The following is a 16,204-nucleotide window of genomic DNA, read 5'->3' as shown; positions in this document are numbered from 1 at the left end:
AGAAAAAAAAATGAGATAACAGGTAGCAAATCATGAGAACTAAAGAAACCCACTTCCAGGGGAGTAAGCTTTCCCAGTATTAAAAATTTTATTTAAATATGTAATCAAGTGATATAATGACTGAGTAAAGGTCAATATCATGTGGGAAGTTAATGTGTTACCCTGACATGTAGAAAACAGTTATTAGTGACGATTATGCAATATGGAATGAAAAAATTTCAAAACCCTATGTAAAATAAGGAAGGTAAATGTGTAAAATCAGGATTACATATTATTTCAAATAAATTTAATAACAAATTGTCTGTTAGCGCAGAAATACCACCTATCTTACCAATTTTAGCAACAAAATGTCAGGAAAGGTTTGAGCATCTGCAGATTGGAAGTTCTAAGTGAACAGTGATTCAAAGACATTAGGAAAGCATTTAGGAAGTAAGGCCCTTCTTTTATTATCTTAGTAATGTGAAATACCTTAACTTATATACGACAGTCAGATCATATAATCTTACCTCAACAGAAGCAAAAAATTATATTTAATGGCTACTTTGTACTCAAGGTGTTTCTCTATCCTTTTAGCCACGGAAAGTCCTGTGTTGTGTTGCTCACACTCTGCTATTTGCTGTCTGCTTAGTTAGTGAAAGTTAGGCTGACCTGGTGTAGTTTTTCATATTTGCCGAGCTGCTGTTCTTATAATAAGCCACTTTTATAGTAATAGAATAATTCTGATTGAAAGGACCTTCAGGAGGTCTCCAGTCCAACCACGTCCTCAAAACAGGGTTCAGCTTTGAGATCAGGCCAGGTTGCTCAGGGCTTTAACCAGTTGGATCTGGTAAACTTCCAAGGATAGAGACTGCAGGCTCTCTGGGCAACCTGTTCCACTGTCTGACTGTCCTCATGGTGAAAAAAAAAATAAAAATTGCCAGTCAGAATCTTTCTCATTTCTGTTTGTATCCATTGTGTCTCATCCTCCTGCCATGCACTTCAGTAAAGAGGCTGGCCCCATCTCTTTGATGACCACCCTGTAGGTACTGGGAGCTGCTGTGAAGTTCCCGGAAAGCCATCTCTTTTCCAGGCTGAACAAGCCCTTATCCCTCAACCTCTCCTCACAGGATCAGCATTCCAGCCCCCTGACTATCTTTTGGGCTCTCCACTGAATTTGAGATAGCAGAGGAAAATTACAAGGCGCAGTTCAATGAGAAGAGTGTGTATAGGGTTGGAAAGCAAAAGCTGCGAAAACAAGAGAGACATCAGGAACAGAGAAAAACAGAGTGAAGGAGCACCTCGCTCAGGCGCATGTGTGCAAATGCGCACAGCCTGGGAAACTAGAGCTCTGCCTGTGGTTGACACCTTGTGTGTCAGGATCCAAGAAGAACCAGTGAGGGGTGACATCATGGTAGGAATGTGTTAGAAACAACAAAATTAGGATGAGAGAATGGGCACCATTTTCTTTGAACAAATTTAGAACACCTCCAGATCGGACACCTCCGTTCTTATGCGAGACAACTTCTGTGACAACTACTGGAAGGGCAGTAGAGTGGGATGCAGTCAACCCAGGTTTCTAGAGGTTGTCAGGGATAACTTCATGATACAGACACAGATGTGGTGCCCGCAGTGGGGTATAGGGAAACATAAACCAGAAACAGTGATGGGGAATCTCACTATCCCAAATTTCAGCCTCCATCTTGTGTAAATGATATAGGCAAACCTTAAAGGAATAAAAAAGCTGTTGCTCAAAATGTATTTTAATGAAACCTCTCATAGCAGATACTATTGTTAGGCAAATGTGCTTAAATGTTCTTACAGAACTTGTTATTTAACTTAGATCCGGAATAAAATTTAAGTCATAAACTTTACTCTCTGTATTTTACTTAAAATAAAATTATACAGGGTATTACATACTAACATTTTAATTTTCTTGTTACAAATACTCTCCCAGGCACCTTTCTAACAGCTAGTATATGTTTTGATTGATCAATTTAATGTATGTTATGTACATTATATTTTTATTGGAGTCATCTGTATGATAAATTTGCTTTATAAATTCTATGGCAAATAACACTTTCTTTTCTCCAAATGACACTTTGGTATAACTAATAAAGAAAAAGAGGTTATATAATAGTAATACTAAATAAAAGTGAAAAAATTGCAGTGGCTTCATAAGTATTATCTAGCTCTTAAAAGTGACTCTCATTTTATGATGCTTAATTAGCATTGCCAAATCAGAAGCTAAAACTGTGGCATAAGATTCCTTTAAACCCAGAATTAACAGCAGATTTTTTTTTCCTCTTTCATTCTTTCAAAAAACCTGTATTTAAGTCTATATTCTAACCATAATACATATAATTATCATATCGTATTTTCCATTCTTAAGCAATGTGGTTTTGCCTGTTTAAGACCTTTTTATAGCATAAGAATCATAGGATTCAATTTTTACAGAACTAGTGATTTAGCTAGTAGTGGTTTGTGCTTTAGAAGCCCTTGCTGAATACTTATTTCCTGGGCTTATGCCATAAGGAAAATCCCTCTGTCTTCAGTAAGAATGGTATCCAGATAGCTGGAAGTAGAGAAGGACTAGCTGTCTGTGATAAGTGGTTTTCTTCAATATAAAAGTGAATCAGGAGAGCATAGAAGTTACGGAAAAGCTGTTGTACAGTTGCACAGATGTTCCTGGACAACTTCTTTCATGCTGGGGTAGTGCTTCCTCATCTAGGCTCAGCAAATGGAAATTTCCTTGAAGACTATTATGAGATTTGCGTATTCCAGCATACAGGAAAAATGATGAGCTTTATTCAAGAAGGGAAGGATGTAATCTTTGTAAGGATAGAGCAGCCAGCTCTATGGGGATAGAGTCTTGGGTTGTGCATGTGTGGCGAAGTAGGAGAAATTATTAGCTTCAGCATTACGGCATTTTTCATAAAGTTTCAAAATACTGTTTGTTTTCACAGTTGTCTGTGTGAGGCGAATGATGTGTTACAGAGGCTTACAGACAGGCAAACTAAAGCACACAAAGCTATTTTTATCCTCACTTAGGTCTTTGCTTGCCTGGGCAATGCTTCTGCCAAGTTAGATGTTTTCTGTCTTGAACGCCTCTTTTGTAGCAGTGGCTCTTTCTTCATCTGCCAACTACTGTTCTGTGCAGACAGAAATTATTTAGGCATGATCTGCAGTCTAGCTGTTTGAGGTGGTGGGTTTTTTTCCTTTCGGAGGGGGAGTGGGTATACTGTGTTGGTCTGGACATGCAGAAGTTCTTCTCAGCAGCGTTATACTCAGCCATCTTGACTGACAGTGTAGAAAAAACACATTCAGAACAAGTATTTCAATCTGTAGCCTGAACAGCTTAAATGGAGAGCATAGAAACTGCAGAGAGATTACCTTCAGCCCGGGGAGCTATGCCATCCTAAGATTCTTAGAGGGCTAACGGAGGCAGGGGGAGAAGTGGGGAAGTGGACACCTGAAGTTAAATCCTGCTTTGAATCCTCCCTCATACCCTGAAAGCCGAACCTTCCTACTCTAAAGCTAGCATTTCCATATTCTCCTCCCTTCTGTAGGTTAAAATTTAAAGAACAAAGGTTGGAGTGTGCATTTGGGGCTTTTAATTTATTATAGTTTAGTTTTTGAAATGCTCTGCTGCATGAACTTTGAGTTCTCATTAATTTATGTTGAATAAAAATCCTAGCAGAATTTCATTCCCTGGTTAGTGTCTAAAATGTATCAGATTAGTTAATCCCACATGGGTAAATTAACATTTGATGCCACTGATAAGAGCACTGTTACTTTTTATTAGTCTTATAACTTTTAACTTTTTCTGCCAGCGCTTTTCCCTAGTACAGCCTCACATGATTATAATGATTTTGTATACAGTGCTATGTTTTGGCTCCAAGTAGTATAAACTCATTAGGGAATAGTCAATATTTATTAGTAGTTTACCATAGACTTCAGGCAAATCATTGCCCTAAAAAGTTGAATTCTGCTGTGGTATATTCCTATCTTGAAATGAACATATTATTTTGCAAATTAAAATAAAGAATAAAATTGTTCCTCCCATGTTGTTGCAACTCTGCATATGATATCAATAAACATTTTGCTATTAGCAAAATAGAAGGCATAATATGAGCTTTCATCAACAAAATGGATGCAGTAGAGAGTAATTTTTAAAAATAGAATATATTTTCTTAATGGAGAAAAAGGATGAGGATCTGGGTACTGCCTGCAATATATGCATGGATGGAAAAAATTATTATCCATTAGCTTTGTTACAAGCAGAAAATCCTGCAGAACCCTCGAATCAGCTGTGTACTAGATTTCAAAAGTCATCTCAGTATTTCACAACTCTGATGAAGGCAAAACAGGGGAGGAAAGCACATTTACTAGGATGGATTAAACAGTACCAATAATTTGTATTCATGAGTGGCACTGATAATATCAGAGCTCCTGTAATATCACGGGCAAGGTCTGTCTCACAGAAGCATTTGGATGCGGTGGCTAGTCAACGAGTCAGGTAGGGAAGAGTCCTGTCCTGTTCTAAGGCTTGGGTCAGTGGTAGCGCAATGTTGGCACAAATAAGAGAATAGTATAGCTCCCTCTAGCTGTTGTTATCTAGGCAATTTGCATACAGAAAAGATTCAGGTAGCAATTTTGAAGTATTCAGAAACTTTCAGTAGAGCTGACTGATTCCACCCCGGCCATTTTGTATCAGAAAAGAGAACCTCTTTATGAGAATTATACACTTAAAATTTTTATGGGAAATTATCAAAATGTGTAGTGATTTTAGCACTCCAGCAGTCAATAAGAAAAGAATAAGGTAGTCACAAAAAATATTTCACACTGCTTTATTAACAGTTCTGAGTTTTGAGAAATCATTACCATTTGGGTTGAAACCAGCTTCTAAGAAATTCCTGTAAAATGGGAATTCGGGTCTGAAATTTTGAGCAGATGGAAAAGACATTTGTATAGAGGAAAAGCGGGTTTAACCTGGATAGGAAGCACTAGGGAAAAATCTTCAACCTGAGCATAATCTTGAATGTATTTTTTCTTGCCAATCCCAAAAGAAGCAGCTTTAAAAAACCCAAACAGAAAAACAAACAAACAAAAAACCCTGATAGAAGTAGATAAAGAGTAACAGAGAGAGAAGAAAAGCGAGCAGTGGTCATGTTCTGTAGCAGTCCATGAGCTGAGCCCAAGTGGGTGTTGCAAACATCAGGAGCAGCAGGCAAAGGTTGACTGTTGGCAATCATCAAGGGAGCTGGACTTCAGAACTGCTGTATTTAACAGCAGGAGCGAGGCCAGGTTGTGTTTTGTACTTGCTGGGCTAAGAGTCTTCCAGGGCACCTGACAGCCGGAGGGAGTATGTCAGGAGCCGGGCATTTCAAGGCAAGGGAGCAAAATTTCTTGCCGGAGACACAGACCAGGAGATTTGCAGTTAAAAAGCATAGATAGAAAACATATAATGAGTATAATGAAATAATCACGTAACTTTTATTTGTTAACAGTGAGCATTTCAAGGCAGTGCTGTTTGCACGTCACTGGAACACTGGTATATGCCAAAGCACAATGGCAGAAACTAAATTCACTACAGGATCTCACACAGCAAGTCTCTGCAAGACAGGAGGGTCAGTTTTTATCTTTTATCACTGAAGACTTGTCACACAACAAGATATCTAAGACTGAACTATGGCATTTAATCATCTTTCATGTACAATCATTTGAAGGAAAAATGTATTAATCAGATGGGCTAGAACATCACGATTTAACTTACAGAAATTCAGCTCTGCCTTCCACCACTTTGTGTACTGCACTATTGGGAACAGGACGATTTAGGTGACTAAAGTGTTTAGGCATCTCATTGCTATTGAAAAGTTATAGATCAGGTGCAGGAATACCTTAATTCCTTTTTCTCTGTCATCTCTGCCAAGGAGGGATCACAACAGTTACAAGGAACTACCAGAAGTGTCATAATGAGCTTGTATCTGGATTTCAAAGTGCTGTAAATGCTATTCAATCACAGTCAGTAAAACTACACTATTCCTGATCTGACCATCATTAGAGTCTTGGATAAGAATCCGCTAATAAGGGCTTGATATCTCAGCAGAGGCACTGCAGACCCAGTGTCTGCTATCCATTAGCTATACGATTGCTAGTTCTTGCCAGGGATATGACCTGACTTGTTAGGAAAAGCCCAGCGCTGCAATGCATAAACATGCAATGAAAGATTTGTGTCCTGGTACTTGAAAAGGGGGTGTGAGGAAAGGGAGATGTCTATACTCTCTTCCTTGTCTTTTGTGTGCCACTATGGTTGTTTTGTATGCAAAGGGTTTGTATGCCAGGGTGCAGTGATCCATTGCCTTGCCTCAACTTTCTGTCTAGAAAACAAGAAAACACCTCATGGAGAAGAAGCTGCTTGATGCCTTGAATACAGATGATGCACACAGAATATTTAAATCTCGTCCAAGTTTTGTTTAAGATTCCATTAGGATGCAGTTGTGAATGAGCTTCTTTTTGCCTATGTAATTAGAAAGCAGAACAGATGGGAAAGGCATAGTTTAAAGTGATGTGTTCATTAAAATAACCAAAGCTGCAAAGTGTTTGTTCCCCAACAGCGGATTCAGGATATGAGACTCCTCAGGCTTACGATTTTTTTTTTTCCCCTATTTTGAGTTTGACAACTGTGAATGACAACAATGAGATGTCTTTTGCATCATTTTTATTGTTAGATATCACCACTGTTCCTTAGGGCAGATTGATTGTTCATTCCGTCAAATGTGGTTTGTGCTCAGTTAAGATATACTAGGAAGCAGTGGGTATTAAGAAGCAGACACTACATCAAGGGATTTATTTTAATTGCACTTACTGTAAGAAGGATCTGTTGGGATTTAAAAAATAATATAGTGATTTTAATGTTCTTTTAAAAAAGATCTGTGTGGACTGTATCCTGATAACTACTGTTATCCCTTGGGCTATTTCTACTCTTAACTTTCAGGGGTTTAAATTAAAATGAAATAATTTTAAGAAATATAATTAGGGTCCGTCCCCTGTCCCCTGCCCTCCCCCTCCCCGGTCTATTGTTAAGTAGAGGGGGAAGTCTTCTAAACTTAGCCTAACAATGTCGACAAAATTTATACTAAAGTAAGTAAGAGTAAGTAAGGGCTAATCCTTATTCCCCCTTCCGTTTCCCCCTTCCACCCCCCCCAAAAAGCAGGGAGGGTGAAGTATTACATAGTTTAAAGAAACAAAAAGTATACTTTATCAGAGAGTTTAAGCCACACCAAGGGAAGACACTGGTAAGTGCCACTAGAAATCAGTAGAAACATTCCCAGTGCCTAGTAATGGACACTGGATAGGCTGGTGTGCTACTTCAGCCTTCCAGAAGTCAAGATTAATGCTGATACTGACCTCTCTGTAGAGTTACAACTTTCAGCTGCTATGATGGAAGGCTAATTTGGGGAATGAATATTGGATCTTCCCTGTCTTTTGCTACCCCTGCAAAATGAATTTTATCATATCTATTTTCTAGGGATCTTAGAGCGTCAAGGCTTACTGGAGCCCAATTCTTGTTGCACCTCTGGAAAGCTGCTATTGAAACTCATGGGGAGTTAGGCCAAAGGGTGGGTCTAATTTGCCAGTTTTTAGTAAATATGGTCTGATTTGGGGTAAATTCTAATAATGAGTTCTGGAGAAGAAGAAATCTAGTTCTTGTCATTTCTGTCCTCTTTCTTCTCTGTGATATTTAACTTCTTTCAAAATAAATATAGGTAATTTTAAATATAGGGGACTGTAATCATGCTGCTATTTTCTCAGTATTTGATGCCTTCTGAATATCAGCCTTTGCTTCTTCTGAAGCAGAATGTTCATTACTTGCCCACCATCAGCATCACGCATGGCCTTGTCTGCAATTCCATCACTGTTGTTATGTGCTGGAAAGAAGAGCTCTTTAAACATGCAAAAGCAAATCCCTACCCTGAAGATAGGGACTGGATTACAAATCCAAAGTTAACTAGAACAGCAGATGAATACAAGAAATATAACAACGCACGCTGTTTATGATAAGGAAATAAACAGTGTTTATCTGTGCCAATATCAGGAAAAGATCTCTTTAATTAGAGGTTGAGCCCTATATGAGGACTGGAGTCTCTTTGTTAGAGGGCCCTACCTAATACAGGGTGAATGTGATCCTTGCTCGAAGCAGCTTGAAGTGCAAAATGTTTAATCATCCAAGACTTCCGTATGTACGCAACATTTCTCAGTGTGACTAGACCCACTCAATGCTATGATGTTATTTGCTCTGAGTAAAGTTAAATATTTTACTGTCTGTATACAGACAGTCTTTACCTACAGTGACCAAATGGACAAATAGAGGAAGACAAACCAAAAATGAAAACCACCATTGGTGTCCTACTTAAGCGTAATGGTGACTAACAGTGCAGGTAGATTTATGCAGTTTAGAAGTTTGGGTCTTTTATATTATTTTCTAGGGTACTGTAGAAAATGTCTGCCCATATTTTCTCTGAAGTGCAGTGAATGAATGATCTCGGTATTTCAAAGTTTTCCTTTTTGTCTTGACTTATCTTTTATGTAGAGAAATGACAAGCAATGTCTTGGAAAATAGCAAGGTATCAAATAGTATTGATTTCAGTCTATTGCAGTGACCTAGAAAGTGTTATTTCTCATTGAAAGATTAGGTTGTGTTTTTCTCATACAAATAAGCAGATTCAAACTCTTAAGAATGTTTCAGGTTATTATTACATAATTGTTAAAAAAGGCATTTTTTTGGTTTCCTTGCTGAAAGGCTACAGAAATTTTCCATGATTAGATAAAGTAATCCCTTGAATTATAACCACCACAAATCCTAAATCTTCTATCTATAGCTTTTCACAGTTTGTTTTCTAATGAAATTTCTGACTAAGGATCCTCTCCTCCTTTCATTCATGTCATTGAAACCTTTTATTACTGATTTGAAAAGAGCAGAAAACTAGTCTTACTGCAGTACTGGTGGGGTTTTTTTTTGTGATTTGAAGTAGAGAATGATGAACAAGTGTGACTAAAACAAGAATGGATTCTTCTAGTGCAAATTAATCTTCCCAGTTTCAGTCATGAATGCAAAGTACCAAATATTTCAAAAGAAAGTTTTCTAACTGAAATGGCACAGACATTTTCAAAAATCATCAGTGTGTCCCTTTTTATAGATCTGTAAATTCAGTAGCATAAGACTGTTCAGATAAAAATCTAAAATCTGTAAGCCTACCCCAGCTTTGCTACTTACTGATAATTTATCGGGGGGAATGATAAGAAAGTAAGGCTAACTCATCACGTAGGCTTTCTTCGTGTGCATTAAATGGGAGCTAGCACACTCAACTTTGAATAGGAAGTAGAAATGTATAATTAAAAGGAAGAAATTATACATGAAATTTTGCAAAAATAGACCAACATTGACTTTAATTCTTTATACTCCTAGAAATATATTAAGTGCTATCTTTTGCATGTGTCATTTAAAGATAGGCTATGTTCTTCATACTGTTTTCAGTTCCACGGAATGAACATGTAGAATAAAATCCAATAAAAATATGAAAGCCATTGGGGTTTTCATAATTAAAAAAATTAAATCTTTGAACTTCAACTGTTGTAATGATGCTAATAGTATTTGTAAGTGCTTTTCTTTATTTGGTGAAAAATCATGAAAATATTCAGCTTTGAAAAGTTTTAGCATTCTGAGTACAGTTTTATGTGTCTTCTGCATCACCAAGTGTGTTTTTCAGTAGTAGACTCATTACACATTGTTTGGTCAGTCTGCAGTAAGAGCAGATCAAATGACTTTCTGTAGCTTTATAAAATCTTTCATAGCCACCTTTTACCACAGGAATGCTCTGGCTGGCTCTGCTGATTAAGACTTTTAGGCTTTTCTGCACAGAAAAGTTTCTTGGATGCACAGAGATATGTGGGCCACATGCTCTGTGTTGACTTCACTGTTTCTGAACTTGCGATTCTCTGACATCTTCTATCAAAGGTTCATGTACAGTCATTCTTGCTCAAGTTGAAATTAGTTGCCCTGTTTGTGGTATAAAGCGCAGTATAAATAAAAGTATTCAGTGACTCTCTTGGTTAATGTCACCGAGTCAAGATCCTGGGACAAGAGCTAGCAGGGCTCATCTACAGGGCTTTAAACTAGGTTTGAAGGGGGACGGGGATGAGACCAGGATTACAAAAGTGGTGCCTGGGAGAAGCGTACCAGTGCTTCTGGGTAAAAGTGTTAGCAAGGTCTTGCAGCCTGTCCCAGTGGTGGTGGGGGATGGTGAATTGTGTGACAGCCAAGGCACGAGGGGTAGTGATAATTTGGTAGCTACAGTAGTGCCTGAGTATGATCAGGTGCGAATTAGGGCTTGTCCCCCCAAGAAAGTGGCAGGGCAATCAGCCCAGCTGAAGTGCATCTATACTAATGCACGCAGCATGGGAAATAAACAGGAGGAGCTGGAGGCCATTGTACAGCAAGGAAACTATGATATAGTCGCCATCACAGAAACGTGGTGGGAGGACACACACAAGTGGAGTGCTGTAATGGATGGCTACCAACTCTTCAAAAAGGATAGGCAAGGAAGAAGAGGTGGTGGGGTGGCCCTCTATGTTAGGGGCAGTTTTGAATGCCAGGAACTTAACAGTGTGGATGACAACACTGAGTGTGTATGGATAAAAATTAAGGGGAAGTCCAATAAGGCAGACATCGTGATGGGAGTTTGTTATAGACCTCCTAATCAGGATGTAGAAGCCGATGAAGTATTCTACAAGCAGCTGGCAGAGGTCTCACAATCATCTGCCCTTGTTCTTGTGGGGGACTTCAACTTCCCAGACGTCTGCTGGAAATACAATGCAGCAGAGAGGGAACAGTCATGGAGGTTCCTGGAGTGTGCGGAAGACAACTTCCTAACACAGCTGGTGAAGGAACCAACTAGGGGAAGTGCCCTACTGGACCTACTGTTTGTTAACAGAGAAGGTCTTGTGGAGGATGTAAAGGTTGGAGGTCGCCTTGGGCAGAGTGATCACGAAATGATAGAATTTTCAATTCTTGATCACGTAAGGCGGGGAGCCAGCAGAACTGCCACCTTGGATTTCCGAAGGGCAGACTTTAGCCTGTTTAGGAGCATGGTCGAGAGTGTCCCTTGGGAGGCAGTTTTGAAGAGCAAAGGTGCCCAGGAAGGCTGGGCATACTTCAAGCAGGTGCTCTTAAAAGCTCAGGAGAAGGCCATCCCCTTGTCTCGAAAAACGAGCAGACAGGGAAGACGACCAGCCTGGCTAAATAGAGAACTTTGGCTGGACCTCAGGAAAAAAAGAAAAATTTACATTCTCTGGAAAAGGGGGTTGGCAACTTATGAGGATTATCAAGATATAACAAAGCTATGTAGGGGGAAAATGAGAAGGGCCAAAGCTCAATCAGAACTCAGCTTGGCCACTGCAGTCAAAGACAATAAGAAAAGGTTCTTTGAATATATCAATAGAAAAAGGAAGACTAGGGAAAATGTAGGCCCACTGGTGAATGAGACAGGTGCCCTAGTGGTGGAGGACGCAGAGAAGGCAGAGTTACTGAATGCCTTCTTTTCTTCGGTCTTCACTGCTAAAGCTGTCCCTCATGAATCCCACCCTCTGAAGGCAAAGGGGGAGGTCTGGAGAGTGGAAGATTTTCCCTCAGTTGAGGAGGACCGGGTCAGAGACCACTTGGCCAAGCTGGACATTCACAAGTCCATGGGCCCTGATGGCATGCATCCGCGAGTGCTGAGAGAGCTGGCGGATGTTATTGCTAGACGACTCTCCATCGTCTTTGAACGGTCATGGAGAACAGGAGAGGTGCCTGAGGACTGGAGGAAGGCCGACATCACTCCAATCTTCAAAAAAGGCAAGAAGGAGGACCCAGGGAACTACAGACCGGTTAGTCTCACCTCTGTCCCTGGGAAGGTATTGGAGCGACTCATTCTGGATGTCATCTCCAATCACGTTGAGGAACAGAAAGTTATTGGAAGTGGTCAACATGGATTTACCAAGGGTAAATCGTGCTTGACCAATCTGATAGCTTTCTATGATGTTATAACTGGTTGGCTGGATGAGGGGAAAGTCGTGGATGTCATCTACCTTGACTTTAGCAAGGCTTTTGACACTGTCTCCCATGACATCCTCATTAGGAAGCTGAGGAAGTATGGGCTAGATGAGGTGACAGTGAGGTGGATTGAGAGTTGGCTGCGGGACAGGACTCAGAGGGTTGTGATCAGCGGCACAGAGTCTAGTTGGAGGCCTGTAACCAGTGGTGTCCCCCAGGGGTCAATACTTGGTCCTATTTTGTTTAATATATTCATTAATGACCTGGATGAGGGGACAGAGTGTATCCTCAGCAAGTTTGCTGATGATACCAAACTGGGTGGGGTGGCTGACACCCCAGAGGGCCGTGCTGCCATCCAGCGTGACCTGGACAGGCTGGAGAGCTGGGCAGAGAAGAACCTAATGAGGTTCAACAAAAGCAAGTGCAAGGTCCTGCACCTGGGGAGGAAGAATGCTAGGCACCAGTACAGGTTAGGGGCTGACCTGCTGGGAGATAGCTTGGAGGAGAAGGATCTGGGGGTTGTGGTAGACAGTAAATTATCCATGGCCCAGCAATGTGCCCTTGTCGCCAAAAAGGCCAATGGAATCCTGGGCTGCATAGGGAAGAGTGTGGCCAGTAGGTCGAGGGAGGTCATTCTCCCCCTCTACTCGGCACTGGTGAGGCCACAACTGGAATACTGTGTCCAGTTTTGGGCTCCCCAGTTCAAGAGGGACAGGGAACTGCTGGAGCGAGTCCAGCGCAGGGCAACTAAGATGATTAAGGGCTTGGAGCACCTCCCTTATGAGGAAAGGCTGAGAGAGCTGGGACTCTTTAGCCTGGAGAAGAGAAGGCTGAGGGGAGACCTTATTATGGCATACAAGTATCTAAAGGGTGGGTTGAAGAAGGATGGAGCCAGGCTCTTTTCATTGGTTCCAAGTGACAGGACGAGGGGCAATGGGCACAAGTTAGAACACAGGAAGTTCCGTTCAAATACACGGAAACAGTTCTTTACGGTGAGGGTGACAGAGCACTGGCACAGGCTGCCCAGGGAGGTTGTGGAGTCCCCTTCCCTGGAGATTTTCAAGACCCGCCTGGATGCAGTCCTGAGTAATGTGCTCTAGGCAATCCTGCTTTAGCAGGAGAGTTGGACTAGATGATCTCTAGAGGTCCCTTCCAACTCTGATAATTCTGTGATTCTGTGATTCTGTGATAATTGTTTTGACCTCTCTGTGGGTGAATATGTTTGATCACATTGAATTCTGGAATAGCATATAAATACAAGTAGGAAGCAGATATTTTCTGCAATTGTATTTATTGCACCTCTACTACCAAAGAACCCCATAAATGCTCCTTGCCTGTTTAATGAAAGTAAACTATACTATATGCATGTGTTTAATATCTTTTAAATACTTTGTAATTCTAATACCTTTCTAATAATTTGTAACTCACATTGATTTCATAGTATATTGTGGCATTTGGCATTAAAAGGCGGTACATGAAGTAAAATGGAATATCATATAAAAAAGCCCATGTATCCAATGCCTTTTTCTGCCATAATAAAAAGTGGAAATAATGCATGTAATAAAATAAATAATATAGCCTGTAACTGTTAAAAATAAGCAGTTTACAAGGTGTGAAGAGTAATACTGTGAATAGCATTTTTTCAATAAATCTAGTATACCATTGAAGATTCAATACGAAGTAATGCTCACTGAAAACTACTAACATGCCGTCACTTTGCTCATTCCTTAAAGAGAATTCATTATTCTGTCATAATATGTTGGCCATAAAATTAAGGGTATTTTGAAAATAAAGCCATATTGTGAAAATCAGGTTTGATTTCCAAATTCGCCACTCCTTTAAAACGGCGAAATGTGTTAAATATTTTATTTGTCAGTAACTTCTCTGTTCCCAGTTCAATATCAAACCAACTTCTTCATTCCAGTGAAGAAGCTGGTTTTATTCAGCAAAATATTTAATGATATGCTGAGCTCTGAGTACGTGCACATTTCTGGGGACGTGAGATTTTTGTACCTGCTTAGAGTGAATGCAGACACAAATACACTTAAATTCCTCTGATGAATTTAGGGCCTTTGCAAGGATCTCACAGTGGGGAAATTTTTATATAATCCAACTTTTTCATAATTTATTTAGAGCGTGCACCTGAAAAAAAGAAAGACTTTTATTAATCCTTGAACCAATAGAGGTTACACGTATCACAAACAAAATGAACAAAGTAATCACCTCCCCCAAATTACACAGCTTGATGAATCAAAGGGGAAGAGGAAACTTTTAATTGATCCCCACAGGCTGTTTCTGGTGAATGGCTGACAGCTGCCCAGACTGATCACCATTCCCTTCCCATGCTGCTCTGCTAAGCAGCCCATTTAGATATAATCCAACATGTTTTTCCTTCATCCTTTTGGCTATTTATTTATTTACTTGCTTGGAAAAGCTGGAAGGCAAATGTGAAAATGAGATAGAGAATTTGGTCAAGAAACCAATGGGATAATATTATTTGCTGCTGTCTGCAATATTGACTAGAGGTCTTGTCTAGCTTATTAGAGATGGTTATGGGGCAGGCTGTCTTGCAGTACTCATGTGTCCATCTCCTGGCCTAAGTGAGACTATTGTGTCACGTATCTCTAACTTTTGTCAAGCATGAGGTGAAGAATGTTTTCTGCCTCTTCTTACATCAAAAAAAATGGGAAAATGAATGTTAGCATTCAATTTTTCCAATCTTGTCAATGGATTTGTAGGTGAAGACTTTCTGAGACCTAGTTGCAATTTACAATGAATATGTTTATCAAAGAAGGCCAAAGTGTCGTCTCAGTAATACTAAAGTACTAAAAGAAAAAGTTGTATCATGTTATCATTAAAAGTCTTTTCTTTTAAATGTGTGCAACCAAATCTCCTGTCTTAATGTAGTTCTCCTGCGTAAGTAAAAAGCGTAAAAACCATGATGTCTCCTTTAGCTTCTTACAGCTATAGTGTGTCATCCTTCTTCAAGAATTGCATTGCTGAAGGACATTTTATTGATGGATTTATCACCTCTGTCTTTCATAATAATTTTTGAATGCTCACATTAATTTTTCACCTTACTTTCTTCACCTTACTTTTTCTGGAGCCACCAAAGGGTCCTTTTACAAAAGTGGCTTCTGTATGGGGGCAGCTTCTTATCCTTTGTGTGTCATCAGTCTCAGATATGTCAGTTGGACAGGGGTGTTAGGATAGGGAGAGAAAGTGGCATCTCTGCAATTACGACACATATGTAGAGCTACCTGTTCCAATCTTGTTGCATAGTAGTCATGAAGAAGCTATATCCTATTTTGAAATGACCAGTTATCATTCTCTGCAAAAACAGAGCTAGTTTGAAATTGGGAATGTGTGGGAATACTTTTCCCTGCAAGTGCTTTCAATAAGGGTGGTTTGGGTTTTGTTTTGTTTTGTTTTGTTTTTTTAAAAAAAGCATTTAACTATTCCTTACCCCTAAAGTATCCTGTTTATAGTGCTGGGTATAAAAACCTGTAGTGCAGGGACAAAGTATCTATTGTAAATCTTAAAAATGTGAAAAAATTAGATGTCATTGGCATAGTGCTATGCTTTTAATTACATTGAAAGGCAACCACGTATGACATCAAGTGATCCCATTGATATCACAACATTAAAATGTCCTATGACCTGCAAATGTTAACACCTGTAGCGGCTGAATGAGTTTTAGAATTGTCTAAGATTGAGGCAATGCTGCCGCCTAATGATGGGAGTATATAAGATGCAGTATAGCAAAGGGTTTCTTGCTTGGCAATCAGGCTAGGTTTGTGACATCAATTGAAATCTATAAGTGAAATTAAAAGCAGCAAAAATTGGCCCATGGACTAGACTATGTGATATCTTGGTGTGCTAGGCCATTTATTTGTTTAAAACTTAAAATAAGAGAAAAAAAAAAAAAAACAACCTTTAATTATTTGAAGTCTGTGAAGTTTTTGTTTCCTGCATCTTAATGTCTGCTATGAATATAAAGAGAATGATTCTCCCTCCACTTTTTCTCTGTATTGATAGATATTTTTTTTTGTTTCATGTATTTCCTAATACTTATCATTATGCTAAATATATCATTATGATGTCTATCTTAATTTTTTTATCATTGTCTGCAGT

General features: G+C 39.5%; 1 protein-coding gene across 1 annotated transcript in view; it reads left to right on the top strand.

Moving 5' to 3' along the window:
- The window catches only part of CNTNAP2 (contactin associated protein 2), a gene marked incomplete at both ends in the record, with an annotated part of 1,160,915 nt that overhangs the window by 378,805 nt on the left and 765,906 nt on the right, over window positions 1-16,204 (top strand). The window lies entirely within an intron of this gene.

This window comes from Vanellus vanellus, assembly GCF_965231255.1.
Source record: "Vanellus vanellus genome assembly, chromosome: 2".
Lineage (NCBI taxonomy): Eukaryota > Metazoa > Chordata > Aves > Charadriiformes > Charadriidae > Vanellus > Vanellus vanellus.
This window is presented reverse-complemented; position numbering and strand designations above follow the sequence as displayed.